The sequence below is a fragment of the Scyliorhinus canicula genome, chromosome 3 (genome assembly GCF_902713615.1).
Source record: "Scyliorhinus canicula chromosome 3, sScyCan1.1, whole genome shotgun sequence".
NCBI classification, from domain to species: Eukaryota; Metazoa; Chordata; class Chondrichthyes; order Carcharhiniformes; family Scyliorhinidae; genus Scyliorhinus; species Scyliorhinus canicula.
In genome coordinates this window covers 83,687,957-83,708,076 of record NC_052148.1, presented here as the reverse complement: position 1 = coordinate 83,708,076, position 20,120 = coordinate 83,687,957, and the positions used below count along the sequence as shown (strand labels likewise).

Here is a 20,120-nt window from a genome sequence, read left to right as displayed (position 1 = left end):
CCCCATTGGCAGCAGGGGGTTAAAGTATTCTGATTGTCACCCTCCCTCCCCCAGGTTCGGCTCCGCGCGCCCCAGCAGCAACACCCCGAGGCCGAGCACGTGCACCGGGTCCGGCCAATCTGTGACGTAGGATGATTGACGCGCCACGAGCGGACGCCGCGCTCGACCGACGTCCCGCTCCATCCCGCGTGGAAATGCAAAACAGGGATCTCGGCGTCCAATCACCTTCCAGCTCGGAAGGGGGCGGGGCGGGGCGGGTGAGCGAAGCGCGGTCGCCTGACAACAGGCCGGAAGGAATGCAATGTGTACGGAAACCAGTGAGGGTCAAGCGGCGTTCTGAGCTGGGTTTGTTGTATCGAAGTGGAAGGCACTTGAGGAGCAGAGTGTTTGGGTGAGTGGTAAGGGGGCTGGGTGTCGGGGCGCGGGGAGCTGAGTTTAGTGCCGGGTGGGGAGGAGAGGCGGGCAGGGGCGGGTGTTCGTCTTTGCCTTGTTTTCCCAGCTGCTGGAACCGACTGTTGATGGTGAGTTTCAGGAAGGAGTTAAACTCCCGACTTGCCGCAACAGATCAGCTGTGAGCACTGACTGCTGCTGCTCGCTGGAGGTATGAACCGTGGGGCTTTTTGTCTGTCAGCTCGCCGCCTCTTGTCCTGAAGCTATTCAGTGGAGCGATTGGCCGGGGAAGAAATGTTGGATCCTGTCTTTGTGTTGATTTGTGGCCATGGGGAAACTTGCAGGTTTGGATCTAGTTTAAATTCCGACCATTGACCCTCTTTCTCTGTGCAATTCAGTGAGGTGATGGTCCGGGGGGGGGGGGGGGGGGGGGGGTGGAGTGGTTCCAGGAATGAACAGAGACATTTATAACCCATTGACAGGGAAATATCCGTGCACAACGGCTGTGATGTTGGCAACGTGAAGGGTGGTATCAGTGACGGTTTTTAATCTGTCAACTTGTGTGTCAGCCGATGCATTAATAATAAGCGGGTGGGGGGGAGAGAGAGAAAGAGTGACTCCGGGGAACTTGTCAGATGATCTTTTTGAGCAGACAATTGCAAACATGGGTGTTCCTGTGGGCTGCATTTCACGGGTTGTTTTGTTTTTTCTTAATATCTGGGAAGAGACTGGATCCCCCGGGTGACCATAGGAACAGACGTCCTTATGAAGGGTTTATGAAAAGTCCTGGCACCGGCTGGTTAACCCACTGAGTTCTGGGTTTCAGTTTATTGGGCCTACTCTCCAAGGCACGTTTGCTTTTCAGCATCAAATCACTGAAATAATATGACATAAAAACTGCCCAATGAAGTGCAGAAGTATTGTCAAAAGCCAAATACTAGGTGGGGATGTGGAAATCTGAAAGATCAAATGCTGGAAATACTCAGGCCAGAGTATTCGTGGAGAGAGAAACAAACTTTTAATGTTTCAGTTCTGTGATATTTCACCACAATATTATTGTTTTCTTTTTTTTAAACGGACTTGTATGTACTTGTTCCATTGGGGAATATCCCTGAATTTAATTTCTTCTTTCAATCGATATGGGGGTATGTAATGTTATCTCCTGAATTGTTTTCCAAGTTTTCTAACTTTATGATATTTGCTGGACTGATAGTTGAGTTCAAGGGGTGCCACAGCGGGTAGCCCTCTGGTTCGATTCCGGCCTTGGGTGACTGTGTGCGTTTGTACATTCTCCACGTGTCTGTGTGCGTATCCTCTGGATGGTCTGGTTTCCTTTCGCAGTCCAAAGATGTGCAGGTTAGGTGGATTGGCCATGCTAAATTGCCCCCTAATGTGCAGGTTAGGTGGAGTTACGGTTTAGGGTGGGGTGTGTGCATGGGTGGGGTGCTCTTTCGGAGAATTGGTGCAGACTTGATGGGCCCGGGGTGTGTGCATGGGTGGGGTGCTCTTTCGGAGAATTGGTGCAGATTTGATGGGCCAAACTTGTTTTTTTTTAAGTCCCCTGACAAGCCAGGTTTGTCTACATGTATAATCCAACCCTAATTGCGTCTCAGTTGGGAGACTGTTCAAGATGATCTTGCAAAAGTAGGTTTTTTAGATGCTCTGAAAGCTCTTCGATATTAAATTTGTGTTACAGAAGACAATACCACATATGAACAGTACTGCAATTTCGAAGTACTGAAAGGAAAAATCATGTAAAGAGAGTATGGTGCATCAAATTGTAACGTGGTTCCAGTTGATACTTGGTATTTATCATTTAGATGATTTAAAAATATAATTCTGAAAAGTATCTGGAGCAATGTGTGTCGACAGGCCAATCTCCCTGTTAAATGTGGATGCCAAGTTACTGGCCAAGATCTTGGCCTCGAGAATAGAGGATTGTGTGTCAGAGGTGATGGGGAGGACCAGACGGGGTTCATTAAGGGGAGGCATCTGGCGGCAAATATCAGGAGGCTATTAAATATCATGATGAAGCCCTCCGAGGGTCGAGAGGTGGGAGTGGTGGTCGCCATGGATGTGGAGATGGCCTTCGATCAGGTGGAGTGGGACTATTTGTGGGAGGTCCTGGGGCACTTCTGGTTGGGGCAGGGTTTTGTGGACTGGGTCCGGTTGCTGTATCAGACACCGATGGCGAGTGTGAGGACGAACCGTGTGGGCTCGGATTATTTTGGGCTGCACCAATGGACGAGGCAGGTGTGTCCACTCTCCCCACTGCTTTGTGCCTTGGCTATAGAGCCGTCGGGGATGGTGCTGACGGACCGGCAGGAGATAGTAGGGGGGAGTAGTAGGGTTTCGCTTTACATGGACAATCTGCATTTTGAACCCACGGGGTGGGGGCGGGGGGGGGGGGGGGATTGGAGGAATTATAGGGATCTTAGAAGAATTCAGACGGTTTTTGGGGTATTAATTGAATATGGGTAAAAGCGAAGTCTTTCTGATCCAGGCAAGTGGGCAGGAGAAGAGATTGGGGTGAAGCTGTTCAGGGTGGTGGGGGTGGAACTTTAGGTATTTGGGCATCCAGGTGGCACGGGAGTGGGAGCAGCTGTAGAAGTTGAATCTGGCTCGGTTGGTGAAGTAGATGAAGGGGGACTTTAGAAGGTAGGAGTGCTCTCATTGTCATTGGAGAGATGATGAAGATGACGGGACTCCTGAGGTTCCTACTTGTTTTCCAGAGCCTTCCAATTTTTATCTCCTGGAGAAGTGGAGGGGGGGTGCTGGCCCTTCCGAATTTTAGAAATTATTATTGGGCGGCAAACATAGCGATGGTGAGGTAGTGGGGGAAGGGTCAGTTGCCATTCACGCCGGCCAGCTACCCCACAAGCCTGGTAGTAGTGGCAGCCGTGAGGGTGTGGGCACAGTGGCGGGAGCACGTGTGGCTGGAGGGGGCGTCGATGTGGCCACCGATATGTGGCAACCACCGGTTTGCTCCGCAGGGGCTGGATGGGTGTGTCGGGGGTGGCAGCGGGCGGGGATCAAGCGGATTGAGGATTTGTTTATCGATGGGGGATTTTCATGTTTGGAAGAATTGGCGGAGGCGTTTGAGCTGCCTGGTGAGAATGGGATCAGCTACCCACGGGTGAGAGAATTTGTGCGGAGGCAGGTTTTGACTCTTCCGCACCTGCTGCTCCCGGGGCTACAGGATAAGGTGGTGTTGAAAACGGGAGTGGGGGAGGGGAAGGTATCGAAGATTTATAAGGAGCAGATGGAGTGGGAGGGAGTCCCGATATGGGAGTTGAAGCGAAAGTGGGAGTAAGGGCTGGGTAGTGTGAGGCGGGACGGGGTTGGGGGGAGGGAGGGAGGCGTGGGCATTGGGTAGAGGGGGAAGATTAATGGGAAATTGGGATTGGGGAGTTTCTGTAAGCCATTCTGGATGGGTTTTGTTGTTGGCTGGGGGCGGGGGGGGGGGGGGGGGGGGTGTTCATCTTGCTCTTTTGATACCTTGTGGTTAAAGTTGTTAAAATTCTAAATGCCTTAATAAAACATTTTTTAAAAAGAACATAATTCTGAAGAGAGAATATAATTCTGCAAATAATCTTATAATATTCTTAAACCAATACTATATGAGAAAATTGACATGTTTTAAATTTAGAACAGTGTTGAAAAGTAGTTATGGAGCAATTGATTTATTGAAACATTCCAGTTAGTTAATGAAGCTGGAAGAGAATAAATTGCGCAAAATCTGGAACAAGTCCTTGGCTGAGTTGCGGCATTTTCCCTTTTGAGAGAAAAGTTGCAATGTACTGGCAAATAAAGACCAGATGACCAAATCTGAATTCTGGGTTGACACCCAGAGTGGAGAGTTCCTGGTGGATCCCTCATTATGTTGGTTGTAGGACCCCAAAAGCTTGAGGCTGTATAGGACTAATGACTTATCTTATTTGTTGGTGTAATTATGGTAGTGCCCATAGAAGGTCATCCATGTTGCTTCTTGTCAGGTAGCTGATCAACTTGCAAATCCTTCCAATACTTCACTCAATTCTCAAAGGTGATGAGGGTGAAGATATAACAACAGAAAAATGAATTTGATTGATTACAGATGTGGATGTTCAAAAATAGTTTGAACTCTACGTATTAGTGGAGTGATTGAGAATAGCCAAAATGTCATAAACGTAGGGATAATGTACAGAATTTTAAATAAGTTATTGCTGAAGCTGACATTGAATTGTCTGCTCCTTGAAATACTTGAAATAATTTCAATAGAAAATCCAAGTTCATGTTTATGAGCAGTAATTTTACAATTAATTAAACTGATTAATTAGACCTGGTTGGGAAACCATCAACAATAGAAATGCAATGTTTTGCCCCTCCCGCCCAGCAGTCCATTTTGGGATGTGTGGGAAGAAAGAGTGCAATTGCCCCTTTTCCGTTCCACCGCAGCAGTCAGCTGCTCAAATGTAAACATTATATCCTACTTTAAAGATATAAATATATTGCGATAGGAATTGTAGAACATGCAAGGACTCCTTCTATTGTGTGCCCTGCTGTTGAGAGGACAACTTATTAGGTTTGTAGATTTTGCTTATCTCCTGAAGTCAGATTGAAATTGGGATTTCACTCTAGCACTTTGCTGATTCTTCATACAACTGCTGGCTGAAGTATCAGAGGGAGGCTGAACCTAGGGTTTTCTGTGCCATTAGGCTGCATAGGCTGGATGTCTGTAACAGGAATCAGTGTGACATAAATGCTGTTTTGATAGGGCCCTACTGTGCCTCAATATTCTATCCTCTCTAATACAATCTAGTACTTGTTTGCAGTGTTCGTGCCGTTCATATCATCTTGAATGGTGCTGACGCTATGTATAGGCTTGGACCTATTGCGGTTCACAGTGCCTGTCTGTGGGCCTCTGCGATTTCTGTGGGGCATTGCACTCCCGTGCAAAGTGTCCCAGTTGTCCACAGTTATAGCATTCCTGCGACTTCTGTGGGGGGCTGTTCTGTCCCTCATTTACCCAGGCGGGGTTTTGGTGTGCTCTTACTGCCTGAATGTCTACATCAGCTTGAGCCTCCTCGGGTTTCTTAAATCTTGCTTTGCCATGAACAGATTGCTCCCAAGCGCGGGACAATCTCTTAAGTACCCACTTTTCATTATGGGCCTCTTCTGTGGGTCATAATTAGAGCAGGCTTTCTGTCCTGCTTCTGTGGCGTGGGAGATAAGGGTGCGGGTCCATTTGGCCATGTTATCTGGGGCCAAACAAGCGCGTTCTAAGTCTCCAAAAACTGCAGTAAAGTGAATCCACAGCCTTCCTGCAAACGCTGTGGGGTGCTCAGTCTTTTTCTGCCTACATCGGTTCAGGCCTTCAACGGGGTCTCCTCTATTATACCCGATTGCATCCAGTATCGCTGTATGCATTTGCTCTAGGGTTCCTCCTCCAACGTTCTGTGGGTCGGGAAGGGCTGCTACCACGGACGTGTTTAAACACAAAACCTTGAGCTTAACATGCTCTCTTTCGTCCAGGCCGTACATGGTCGCCTGCTGTTTTACCTTCGCAAAGAAATGGTGGGGGTCTGAAGTAGGGAGGAACGGTGTGACTTTCTCGCAGGCGTCCCGTAATTGGGTCACGGTTAAGGGGGTGGTATAAGTGATCTTGGGTGCGCCGTCTACGGTTGCTTTCCTTTGTGTGGTGACTGGGTTCATTGGTGCTGGTGCTATCTGTTCTGTGGGGGGTTGGGGTGCTTCCCTCTTCTGCTGCGTTTCTAGCGCACATGTTCCCTGAACATATCGCTGGGCTGTCTCCTGCAATTCCTGCCAATCTGGGCCTTCTTCCTCATCTAGTTACTTCCCAAAAGTATCTCGGAACCCATTTTTAACAGAAAGCAGAGATTGCAGCTCCGCAATCTGCTTCCTACATTTAACGTGGTATACTGTGCTTTGCCTTTGCTCAGTGGTGGCAGCATGGAGTGCTCTTAAAGCTGCCTTTAGGTCGCTGCATTGCTTTTGCAAAGCCTCTACCTGCTTCTTGGTTTCCTCTTTTACCAGGACTGCGCGCTGCATATCCTGATAGGCCTATTCATATTGTGTTTGGGAGCTGCTTAAGTGCGCCAGCCAAGACTGGTGTGCCCTCTTGGCATCATCCACCTCTATATCTTTTGCTGCAAGCCTCCTTCTTAACTCCATATTCTCTCTTTCTATGTCACTGACATCCACATTACTCATTCTGTTTCACTCCTCTAAATCTGCGCGGAGCGTCCGAACGATCTCCTCTGTGCCTCGCAATTGTGCCAAACAGGACACAATTGCCATCGGCTTACGTGCTTTTCCTAGAATCCTTTTGTGAATTGAGCTTGGGTCCTCCCACCAAGTATGTCCTATACTCCCGGGGCCTGTTTCCTCATTCGAACAGAATTTGGTCCAAAGGGGCCATCCTTTCCCTTTGAGGTACTTTCTGATCTCTTGTTCCCAAACGTTCCTACTCTGCTGCTGATCGCTGCGACCACAAATTCCTGGGGGTGCATGAGGCGTTCCATTGCCTGCATGGCCATCTTAATGCTCTCTCTCAAATTTAGAACAAGGGATGCTAAGGCAGTGTTATAAAATACGGGTACGGCTTTCGCTAATTTCCGAAGTATAAACTCCCGACAGTTTTTTCGCAACAAATCTCTCGGTTTTACCTTATAACCCTGTTAGTTACGCATGCAAAAACACACTTCCGAATTATGAGGATTGATGTGAACTACTTGAACACTTGTGGTTGTTCCTTTTCCCAATTGGATTTCTGATTCATATTGCTGGGTTCTCTCGGAGTGGGGGGGCCACTTCTAGTCGAGTCCTGTCAGAGGTCGCCACTAAATGTTGCTCATTCTGGTGAGTGTGCTTAACACTCAATTGGCTCTGTTTTATTCCTTAGCTCTGGAGTCGCCAGGTATCTTTATGATACCGCCACGAGGTTCAAGTTCCAGTTCAGATCAATGACTCAATACACCAGTTAGTAAGGTTCAATCAAACACATTTATTAATACACAGTAAATGGATACTCGTGCAACTAATACTAACGGACTAAACTATCCCTACCACTATAAGCCAATACTTACCTTCGATAAGGGAACACACTGGACCAGGGAGCAATGGCCTCTTGTTCTGTCCTGAGACTGCAGGCTTCCCAGTTGGTACGGGCTAAGGGGTCAGGAGTGTCTATTCTCGTAGCGTGCGTTGTATGACACTTACTTGGTGGTGCAGCAATTGGCCAGGCCTCTCCTTCTCACGGTCAAGTTCTTCGAGAGCTGCTAAGATGTTCTGCTGGGAGGGCTGGCTAAGAGAGAGGGCTGGACTTGGGATCTGTCCTTTATAGGTCACAGTGGCTTCACGCCCATCTGGGCGACCCCTATACCTGCTTGCAATCGATTATGATGTGGAGATGCCGGCGTTGGACTGGGGTGAGCACAGTAAGAAGTCTTACAACACCAGGTTAAAGTCCAACAGGTTTGTTTCAAACACGAGCTTTCGGAGCGCAGCTCCTTCCTCAGGTGAATGGCGAGGTATGTTCCAGAAACATTTATATAGACAAAGTCAAAGATGCTGGACAATGCTTGGAATGCGATTACCTGCAAATGCTCGCTTTCCAAGCATTGTCCAGCATCTCTGACTTTGTCTATATAAATGTTTCTGGAACATACCTCGCCATTCACCTGAGGAAGGAGCTGCGCTCCGAAAGCTCGTGTTTGAAACAAACCTGTTGGACTTTAACCTGGTGTTGTAAGACTTCGCACTGTGCAATCGATTGGACCTCATACCGATCGATTGGTTTGAATTCCCCAATACTGGGGCTGTTTCCCGATCGCTGGGCGGTTCTTGGGGCTGTTTGTAACTTATTGTCCGGGACTCCTGCTGGCGCCTAAGAGTCTGGCTTGACCTTTGTTATTCACGATTGTGTCCATTGTGCCCGGGAATCGCTCAATTAGTATTCAAACTTGTTAGTTTCAGTGCTGTCTGGTTTCTCTGCAGACAGAATACACATGGAGATTCTGCAGCCTGCTTGTCTTTCTGACATTGTCCAATTTTCCCTGCATGCATTTCAATTCTCCATTTTATGTCGGGCAGTGGCCAACTTCGGTGGCTACAGCGGCACTTGAGTTTCAGTTGTCATATATTTTATAATTTTTCCATTAAACGTTATGACATGTTTCTAATGGAAAATGGCTATGTAAATTTATAATTATGATGGCATGTTAGCCATTGGGTTTCCACAGTTCCCTCAAAGTTTCTGGAATATAAATGCCATTCACCACTTTTCCCCTCAAAATTTTAAATTGCTAACTCCAAAGTAAGGATTGAATCAATATTGAAAATATCAAATATTGATACCTCACAACAACATGTTTCAATATATGCCCACAATGCTTTCCTTCATCAAATTATTTTCAAGGTCATGACCACTTGCAAAAGCCTGGGCCTAGAGTTGGTATATTTGTTGTGGCTTTAACTCCCAACTAAACTGGACCCTGGCAGTCTTGAGTGTGTCTACTTGATTTCCCATGATATTCCCCATGATGCATCAGTGCTGTTCAACCATTTCTATTGATTGAATAATTTTCTAGAATTCCAAAGAATTTCTATCGAGCAACTTTTCTCTCCAATAATTTAGAAACACCAAAAGACCGTATTTCAAGACCATTTTTGCAGTAAAATGTACGTTGATTTTTGTTTTGTTACATCGGGAGGTGAGGATCACTGCCCTTGACATCAAGTCAATATTTGACCGAGTGTGGCCCGAGCAAAACTGGAGTCAAAGGGAATCGGGGGAGGGAGGAGGTGCAAACTCTTTGCTGGTTGGAGTCATCCCTTAAACAATGGAAGACGGTAGTGGTTGTTGGAGGTTAATCGCCTCAGTTCCAGGACATTATTGCAGGAGTTCCTCAGGGTCGTGGCCCAGGCCTAACCATCTGTAGCTGCTTCACCAATTACCTTCCTTTCATCCTAAGGTCAGAAGTGGGGATATTTGCATAATTTTCAGCACAAATCGCAGCTCCTCAGAAACTGAAGCAGTCCATGTCCAAATGCAGCAGGACCTAGCCAATATGCAGGCTTTTATGCCATACAAGTGCAAGGCACTGACCTTCACCAACAAGAGAGGATCTAACCATCTCCCCATGACATTCATTGGCATTACTATTGCTGAATCCCCCACCATCAAAATCCTGGGGCTAACTATTGACAAGAAACAGAACTGGGCTAGCCATATAAATGCTGTGGCTGGGGCTGCAAGAGGAGGTCTGAGGCCTGGAATCCTGCAACGAGTAACTCACCCCTGGCTCCTCCAAGCCTGTCCATCCTCTCCAAGTCAGGAATTTAATGGAATACCCTCAACTTTTCTGGTGAATGCATCTCCAAGAAGCAGCTTCACTCACTCCACCGCCAACGAACAGTGACAATAATGTGTACCATTTGCAAGTTGCACTGCAGGAGTCTACCAAGGCTGCTTGGGCAGCACCTTGCAAAGCCACAATCGCTACCATATAGTACGACAATGGCATCAGGCAGCTGGGAACACTGCCACTTGGAAGTTCCACTCCAAGCCACTCACTATTCTGATTTGGAAATATATCGCTGTTCCTTCACTGTTGCTTGTCAAAATCCTGGAATTCCTCCCTAACCTGCATGATTTTACTCCGGGTGCTCCAGTTTTCTCCCGAAAGATGTGCTGTTCGGTAATGAGGACATTCTGAATTCTCCTTCTGTGTACCTGAACAGGCGCCGGAATGTGGCGACTAGGGGATTTTCACGGTAACTTCATTGCAGTGTTAATGTAAGCCTACTTGTGACAATAAAAATTATTATTATAACAACACTGGGTGACCTAAATCACAGGGATTGCAGGGGTTCAAGACGTCAGCTCACCATTATATTCTCAAGGCAATGGGGCATCAACAATAAATGCTGATACCACAGTGAAGCCCACATCCATGAATGAATAAAGAAAACCAAGACAGTTGTTCTGAGGGCACACCTGTTCCAGCTTTTGTTTTGCATTTCACAAACCTTAAATTTTTTGGGGGAAGGGAAGTTCATTCGTCTTCCTGTAATGTTCCTTTGGCTATCAACAACACCCAAGTAAATTTGAAGCCAATTTGGGGTGGCGGAGTAGCATTGTGGTTAGCACTGTCGCTTCACAGCTCCAAGGTCCCAGGTTCTTTTCCCTGTTTGCATCACTCTGTGTGCGGAGTATGCACGTTCCCCTTGTGTCTGCGTGGGTTTCCTCCGGGTGCTCCGTTTTCCTCCCACAGTCCAAAGATGTGCAGGTTAGGTGGATTGGCCATGCTAAATTGCCCTTAGTGTCCAAAAGGGTTGGGTGGGGTTGTGGTGATGGGGTGGCGGTGTGGGCGTATGTAGGGCCGGTGCAGATTCGAAGGGCTGAATGGCCTTCTTTTGCACTGTAAATTCTATGATTCTATAATCTCCACTTGTGTTTGCTAATAGAAAAGTTCAAGTGCAAGGAGATCATGGACTTTTTGTCATTAAGGTAGAGGCAATCCTAATCCTCTCAGATGCCACAGCCGCACCCCTATCTTCTGCTTACTAAATTTCCTTTGATGCTCCCTGCTGCCCGAGCCGTGAACGTACATTTTTCTTCTCCTTTTTCTCTCTGTTACTCTTTTTCCCTCCCCTCCCACCCAATGCTTTCCCTGAGCTCATCTTGTCCATGGCGTGCATCTGTGCATCTTATGTTCCCTCAATCTTATTCCCACTAAATTGGTGAGCAGCCAACTCTCCCGTCCTGAACCCCATGGAGGCTGATATTGTCAACCGTTCACTCTCTTCAGGCGTTGAACCCTTGGCCCAACTGTCCTTTAAACTACCATCCCATTTCCAACCCCTCTTTCCTCAGAGGCCCTTGAGTGTTGTCACTTTTCAAATCTGTTCCCATCTCTCCCAGGATTCTTATATTTGAACCACTCTAATCTAGTTTCTGACCCTGCTACAGTCCTGAAACAGATCTTACCAAAGTCACAGATGACATGCTGTGTGATTGCAATAAAGTTAGAACCTTCCCTCCTTGTCCTTCTCTACCTGTCTGTCGTCTTTGACACAGGACCACATCATCGACCATCAAAATTTCTCCACTCTTGCCCAGCTGGGTGGTACTGCTGTCACCTGGTTTCATTTCTGTCCATCTAATTGCAGCCAGATAATCACTTGCAATGGCTTTTGCTCCTGCACCATGACCTGTGGTGTCCCCTAAGGATCTATCCGTGGCCCCCTCTAATTTATTATTTATGTGGTGCCCCTCAGTGACATAATTTGAAGGCACAATTTTAGTTTTCTGATGACGTCCAACTCCACCTCATCACGTCTATCGAGTCCTCCACTGTTGCTAAATTATCAGACTGCTTACTTGAACCAGAACTGAAGGAGCCAAAGTTTCTTCCAGTGAAACATTGGGCTGACTAAAACCATTGTTTTCAGTCCCCACTTAGAATAATAATAATCTTTATTATTGTCACAAGTAGGCATACATTAACACTGCAATGAAGTTACCATGGAAATCCCCTAGTCGCCACATTGCGGTGCCTGTTCATGTACACAGAGGGAGAATTCAGAATGTTCAATTCACCTAATAAGCGCGTCTTTTGGGGCTTATGGGAGGAAACTGGATGTCCTTGTGAAGTGCCTTGGGTCGTGTGGTGAATTATAAAACTAGTAATTCACACCGTTGTATTATATGTATTGTGTCCTTGTGGGCACTGTATACGAGCCGTTGCGCGGCTCTGCCCATAGGGGGAGATGAGGAGTTTGTTCTGGGCTCCACCCTTTGCTCCGCCCATGGCTCCTCCCACTAACCGGAAGTATAAAGCTCTGCGGTCGTGAGCATGCTGCCAGTTCATCTCGTCGCAGGCAGGCTCAGTTGTAAGACTATTAAAACCACTGTTCACTTCCAATCACGTGTCTTGTGAATTGATGGTCTCATCAGGTCATTTGATTATGTCCAGGATCCTACATAAATCTAACTTGGCAATCATTTACACCATTCAGACAGGTTTTAACTTAACAGCTGAAATGTCGGAGCAGAAAAGAGTAAGGAAGGCAGCATATTTTTTACTCATTTTTATTCAAAAGTTGACATTTGAAATCAAATTTAAGGTTTTTTTGGGGGTAAAGAATCGGAGGGAGATTAATGTGGGGGGATTGGGGCGGGAGTGGACTCTTCACGGTATTTTTCTGTGATTCTGTATGGGATTAGAGCGGTCGATCAGGTGTTTTTTATGTGCTGGTGCAGACTTGATGTGCTGAAGGGCCTGTTCTGCACGATATTTTTGTGATTTTGAGTGGTTACAGGTTGAAGATGACAGCCACCCCAGTGAGAGGGAGAGTTGATTGATTGATATTTGTTGTCACATGTACCGAAGTACAGTGAAAAGTATTTTTCTGTGGCCAAAAGGGAACATACACAGTACGTACATAGTAGACAAAAGAATAATCGACAGAGTACATTGACAAATGGTACATCAACAAATATTGAATGGTTACAGTACGGAACAAGGGCCAAACAAGAGCAGCATAGGGTGTCGTGAATAGTGTTCTTACAGGGAACAGATCAGCCCAAGGGAGAGTCATTGAGGAATCTAGTAGCTGTGGGGAAGAAGCTGTTCCTATGTCTGGATGTGCAGGTCTTCAGACTTCTGTACCTTCTGCCTGATGGAAGGGTCTGGAAGAAGGCAATGCCTGGGTGGGAGGGGTCTCTGATAATGCTGTCTGCCTTCCTGAGGCAGCGGGAGGTGTAGACAGAATCAATGGGAGGATGGCAAGCTTGTGTGATGCGTTGGGCTGAGTTCACCACACTCTGCAGTTTCTTGTAATCTTGGACTGAGCAGTTGCCATACCGAACTGTGATGCAGCCGGATAGGATGCTCTCTATGACACATCTGTAGAAGTTTGTGAGAGTCGATGCAAACATGCCGAATTTCTTCAGCTTCCGTAGGAAGTAGAGACGTTGTTGGGCTTTCTTGACTGTTGCATCAACGTAAGTGGAAGTGGACCAGGACAGACTGTTGGTGATGGTGACCACCAGGAACTTAAAGCTATTGACCATCTCCACTTAAGAGCCATTTATGTAGACCCGGGGGGGGGGGGGGGGGGGGGGGGGGGCTGTGTGTTGTACTACGTTTCTTGAAGTCGATGATCAGTTCCTTGGTCTTTCTAACATTTAGTGAGCGGTTGTTTTTGGTACACCATGCAACCCTTCTGTAGTCTGATTTGTCGTTGTTTGAGATACAACCCACCACAGTCATATCATTTGCAAACTTATAGATTAAATTAGAATTGAATCTTGCCACACAGTAGTGTGTGTATAGGGAGCACAGTAGAGGACTGAGCACACATCCTTGTGGGACCCTGGTGTTGAGGACTATTGTTGAGGAGGTACTGTTACCTATCCTGACAGATTGTGGTCTGTTGGTGAGGAAGTCATGGATCCAACTGCACAGGGAGGGGTCAAGTTCAAAGTTGCAGAGTTTGGTTATCACTCTTGTCGGGATAATGGTGTTGAAGGTGGAGATTTAAAGAACAAAGAACAATACAGCACAGGAACAGGCCCTTCGGCCCTCCAAGCCTGCGCCGACCGTGGTACCTGCCTAAACTAAAACCGTATGCCTTTACAGAGTCCGTATCCTTCCATTAACACCCTATTCATATATTTGTCTAGATGCCCCTTAAATGCCGCTATCGTACCTGCTCCCACCATCTTGCCAGACAGCGTGTTCCATATATTTATCACACTCTGTGTAAAAAATAAATAAATAAAAATTGCCTCGCATATCAGTTCTAAACTTTTCCTCACGCAATTTAAACCTATGTCCCCTAATACTTGACTCTCCTACCCTAGGAAAGAGCATCTGACGATCCACTCTGTCCATGCCACTCATAATCTTGCAGACGTCTAAATCGTCTCTCAACCTCCGTCGTTCCAGTGAGAACAAACCGAGTTTATTCAACCTCTCCTCACAGCTAATGCCCTCCATACCAGGCAACATCCTAGTAAACAGCTTCTGTACCCTCTCCACAGTATCCACATCCTTCTGGTATTGTGGCGACCAGAATTGGGCACAATATTCCAAATGAGGCCTAACTAAGGTCCTGTGCAGCTGCAACATGACTTGCCAATTTTTATATTCAGTCTCCCGACCAATGAAGGCCAGCATGCCGTATACCTTCTTGACCACCTTATCCACATGCGTTGCCACTTTCAGTTAACAAAGAAAAGTACAGCACAGGAACAGGCCCTTCGGCCCGCCAAGCCTGTGCCGACCATGCTGCCTGTCTAAACTAAAATCTTCTACACTTCCTGGGTCAGTATCCCTCTATTCCCATCCTATTCATGTATTTTTCAAGATGCCCCTTAAACGTCACTATTGTCCCTGCTTCCACCACCTCCTCCGGCAGCGAGTTCCAGGCACCCACTACCCTCTGTATAAAAACAAAACTTGCCTCGTACATCTCCTCTAAACCTTGCCCCTCGCACTTTAAACCTATGCCCCCTAGTAATTGACCTCTCTACCCTGGGGAAAAGCCTCTGACTATCCACTCTGTCTATGCACCTCATAATTTTGTAGACCTCTGTCAGGTCGCCCCTCAACCTCCGTCATTTCAGTGAGAACAAACCGAGGTTATTCAACCGCTCCTCATAGCTAATGCCCTCCAAACCAGACAACATCCTGGTAAGTCTCTTCTGCATTCTCTCTAAAGCCTCCACATCCTTCTGGTAGTATGGCGACCAGAATTGAACACTACACGCCAAGTGTGGCCTAACTAAGGTTCTATACAGCTGCAACATGACTTGCCAATTCTTATACTCAATACCCCGGCCAATGAAGGCAAGCATGCTGTATGTCTTCCTGACCACCTTCTCCACCTGTGTTGCCCCTTTCAGTGACCTGTGGACCTGTACACCTAGATCTCTCTGACTGTCAATACTCTTGAGGGTTCTACCATTCACTGTATATTCCCTACCTGCATTAGACCTTCCAAAATGCATTACCTCATATTCTTCCGGATTAAACTCCATCTGCCCAAGTCTCCAAACGATCTAAATCCTGCTGTATCCTCTGACAGTCCTCATCGCTATCCGCAGTTCCACCAACCTTTGTGTCGTCTGCAAACTTACTAATCAGACCAGTTACATTTTCTTCCAAATCATTTACATATACCACGAACAGCAAAGATCCCAGCACTGATCCCTGTGGAACACCACTAGTCACAGCCCTCCAATCAGAAAAGCACCCTTCCATTGCTGCTCTCTGCCTTCTGTGACCTAGCCAATTCTGTATCCATTTTTCCAGCTCACCCCTGATCCCGTGTGACTTCACCTTTTTGTACCAGTCTACCATGAGGGACCTTGTTAGAGGCCTTACTGAAGTCCATATAGACAACATCCACTGCCCTACCTGCATCAATCATCTTTGTGACCTCTTCGAAAAACTCTATCAAGTTAGTGAGACACGACCTCCCCTTCACAAAACCATGCTGCCTCTCGCTAATGCATCCATTTGCTTCAAAATAGGAGTACATCCTGTCTCGAAGAATTCTCTCCAGTAATTTCCCTACCACTGACGTAAGGCTCACCGGCCTGGTTCCCTGGATTACCCTTGCTACCCTTCTTAAACAAAGGAACAACATTGGGAATTCGCCAGTCCTCTGGGACATCACCTGAAGACAATGAGGATCCAAAGATTTCCGTCAAGGCCTCAGCAATTTCCTCTCTCGCCTCCTTCAGTATTCTGGGGTACTGGGAGAGATCATGGAGAGCATTAGCTCCATGCAGGCGGGGAAGGCGCCGGGACCGGACGGATTCCCGGCGGACTTCTACAAAAAATTTGCGACAGCGCTGGCCCCGCACATGCGGGAGATGTTCACAGACTCGCTAGCTAGGGGCACGTTGCCACCCACGTTAGCACAGGCCTCAATCTCGCTGATACCTAAGAAAGACAAAGACCCAACGGAATGTGGGTCATACAGACCCATATCTCTGCTGAATGCAGACGCCAAAATACTGGCCAAAATCCTAGCCAAAAGGCTAGAAGACTGTGTACCTGAGGTGGTCACAGAGGACCAGACGGGCTTTGTCAAAGGTAGACAGCTGACCGCGAACATCAGGCGCCTGCTGAACGTGATAATGACCCCCTCCGGGGAGAGAACACAAGAGGTGATCGTCTCCCTGGACGCAGAAAAGGCCTTCGACAGAGTCGAATGGATATACCTCATAGAGGTACTGGAGCGGTTCGGGCTTGGAACAGGGTTCACAGCTTGGGTAAAGCTCCTGTACAACGCTCCCATGGCGAGTGTACAGACCAACAATACCAACTCCCAATACTTCCAGCTGCACAGGGGCACCAGACAAGGATGCCCACTGTCCCCGCTGCTGTTCGCACTAGCAATCGAACCGCTAGCAATCGCGCTCAGGGCAGCAAAAAATTGGAGGGGGATCCGAAGGGGAGGTAGAGAGCACAGAGTCTCACTCTATGCGGATGATCTGTTCCTCTATATCTCGGACCCACAAAGCAGCATGGACGGAATCATCGCGCTCCTGAAAGAGTTTGGAGCCTTCTCGGGCTACAAACTCAACATGAGCAAAAGTGAGATCTTCCCATTACACCCGCAAGGGGGGGGGGGGGGGGGGGGGGGCAGCACTAAAGGGGCTGCCGTTCAAACAAGCCCGACATAAATTCCGCTACCTGGGGATCCAAATAGCCCATGACTGGAAAGGGATCCACAAATGGAACCTCACCAGCCTGACGGAGGAAGTTAAAAAGGACCTGCAAAGATGGAACACACTCCCGCTCTCCCTCGCGGGGAGAGTTCAGACGATCAAAATGAACGTACTGCCCAGGTTCCTCTTCCTGTTTAGATCCATTCCGATCTACATCCCCAAGGCCTTTTTCAAAGCGCTGGACAAACTCATCATGGCGTTCGTATGGGGGGGTAAAAATGCTAGGATCCCAAAGAAGGTCTTACAAAAAACAAAAACCAGGGGAGGGTTAGCCCTCCCGAATCTACAATTCTACCACTGGGCAGCAACAGCCGAGCGAGTAAGGGGATGGATCCAGGAGCCAGAAGCTGAGTGGGTGCGTGCGGAGGAGGCCTCCTGCATGGGAACCTCCCTCCGGGCCCTCGCCACGGCAGCACTCCCATCCCCACCCAAAAAACACTCCAGCAGCCCAGTGGTGACAGCCACCCTCCAATCCTGGAACCAACTGCGGCAGCAACTTGGCCTGACCAAAATGTCGAACAGGGCTCCCATCTGCAACAACCATAGGTTCAAACCAGCACTGACCGACGCCACCTTCAAAAGGTGGAGGCAGGACGGGGGGACACTGACAGTCAGGGACCTATACACGGACGACAGGATCGCAACACTGGACGAACTGACAGAGAAATTTCAGCTAGCTGGGGGGAACGAGCTACGGTACCTGCAGCTCAAAAACTTCCTACGAAAGGAGACAAGGACGTACCCACAACCGCCACGACAGACACTACTGGAAGACCTACTGGACGCAAGTATCCTAGAGAAAGGGAACTGTAGTGACATGTATGACCGACTGGTAGATAGGGACGACACCGTACTGGACGCAACAAGGAGGAAATGGGAGGACGACCTGGGGATGGAGATCGGGTGGGGACTCTGGAGCGAAGCACTGCATAGGGTCAACTCCACCTCCACGTGCGCAAGGCTCAGCCTGACGCAACTAAAAGTGGTACATAGAGCCCACTTAACAAGAACCCGTATGAGTAGGTTCTTCCCGGAGGTGGAAGACAGATGTGAACGGTGCCAAAGAGGCCCGGCCAACCACGCCCACATGTTCTGGTCCTGCCCCAGACTCGTGGAGTACTGGACAGCCTTCTTCGAGGTAATGTCCAAAGTGGTGGGAGTGAGGGTGGAGCCATGCCCGATAGTGGCGGTCTTCGGGGTTTCAGAACAGCCAGATCTATTCCTGGGGAGGAGGGCGGATGCCCTTGCCTTTGCCTCCCTGATCGCCCGCCGTAGAATCCTGTTTGGCTGGCGGTCAGCAGCACCGCCCAGAGCTGCGGACTGGCTGTCCGACCTCTCGGAATCTCTCCAAATGGAGAAAATCAAATTTGCCATCCGAGGGTCGGACGACGGCTTCCACAGAACGTGGGAGCCATTCATGCAACTGTTCCGGGACCTATTTGTGGCCAATGTACAAGAGGAAGAATAGTCGGGGGAAGGTAGCGGGAGGGGGGGGGGGGGGGCTACAGGTTCGTTACGGGGGTTCGATGGCTAGCTAAGGCCCAAAACCAAGCTAAATAAACATGTTGAGGGGGGGGGGGGGGGGGGGCGCAGTTACTACTACGAAGATGCTTACCTGTAAATATGTATGTTAATTTTTGCGTGTTTGTTTTTGTTTGTTTTTTTTTCTCTCTCCTAACAATTTGTAATTTGTTCAATATAAAATACGAAAACTGAATAAAAACATTTATAAAAAAAAAGTATTCTGGGGTAGATCCCATCAGGCCCTGGGGACTTATCTGCCATAATATTTTTCAAGGCGCCCAACACCTCGTCTTTTTGGATCTCAATGTGACCCAGGCTACTACACACCCTTCTCCAGACTCAACATCCACCAATTTCTTTTCTTTGATGAATACTGATCCAAAGTATTCATTTAATACCTTGACCATTTCCTCTGGCTCCACACATAGATTCCCTTGCCTATCCTTCAGTGGGCCAACCCTTTCCCTGGCTACCCTCTTGCTTTTTATGTACGTGTAAAAAGCCTTGGGATTTTCCTTAACCCTATTTGCCAATGACTTTTCGTGACCCCTTCTAGCCCTCCTGACCCCTTGCTTAAGTTTCTTCCTACGTTCCTTATATTCCACACACGCTTCATCTGTTCCCAGCCTTCTAGCCCTGACACATGCCTCCTTTTTCTTTTTGACGAGGCCAACAATATCTCTCGTTATCCAAGGTTCCCGAAATTTGCCGTATTTATCCTTCTTCCGCACAGGAACATGCCGGTCCTGAATTCCTTTCACCTGACATTTGAAAGCCGCCGGTCCTGAATTCCTTTCAACTGACATTTGAAAGCCTCCCACATATCAGATGTTGATTTATCCTCAAACATCCGCCCCCAATCTTGGTTCTTCAGTTCCAGCCTAATATTGTTATAATTAGCCCTCTCCCAATTTAGCACATTCACCCTCGGGCCACTCTTATTCTTGTCCACCAGCCCTTTAAAACTTACTGAATTGTGGTCACTGTTCCCGAAATGCTCCCCTACTGAAACTTCTACCACCTGGCTGGGCTCATTCCCCAATACCAGGTCCAGTACAGCCCCTTCCCTAGTTGGACTATCTACATATTGTTTTAAGCAGCCCTCCTGGATGCTCCTTACAAATTCTGCCCCATCTAAGCCCCTAGCACTAAGTGAGTCCCAGTCAATATTGGGGAAGTTGAAGTCTCCCATCACAACAGCCCTGTTGTTTTTACTCATTTCCAAAATCTGTCTATCTATCTGCTCCTCTATCTCCCGCTGGCTGTTGGGAGGCCTGTAGTAAACCCCCAACATTGTGACTGCACCCTTCTTATTCCTAACCAGTAGTGCAGCTCCGTATTCTCCCTAACCACTGTTCTCCCTAACCAGTAGCGCAACTCCGCCACTCCTTTTACATCCCCCTCTATCCCGCCTGAAACATCTAAATCCTGGAACATTTAGCTGCCAATCCTG

General features: G+C 47.9%; 1 protein-coding gene across 4 annotated transcripts in view; it reads left to right on the top strand.

The window, feature by feature from the left end:
* Window positions 1-268: 268 nt before the first annotated feature.
* The window catches only part of LOC119962768 (protein FAM214B), a 195,086-nt gene continuing 175,234 nt past the window's right edge, over window positions 269-20,120 (top strand). For 3 of the 4 annotated variants that reach the window (XM_038790800.1, XM_038790803.1, XM_038790806.1), the window contains exon 1: window positions 269-391. The gene's annotated coding sequence lies outside the window, so the exon portion shown is untranslated. Of the gene's footprint in view, window positions 392-607; window positions 735-20,120 lie in introns of those variants that run through there. The other variant, XM_038790801.1, reaches the window with a different exon arrangement.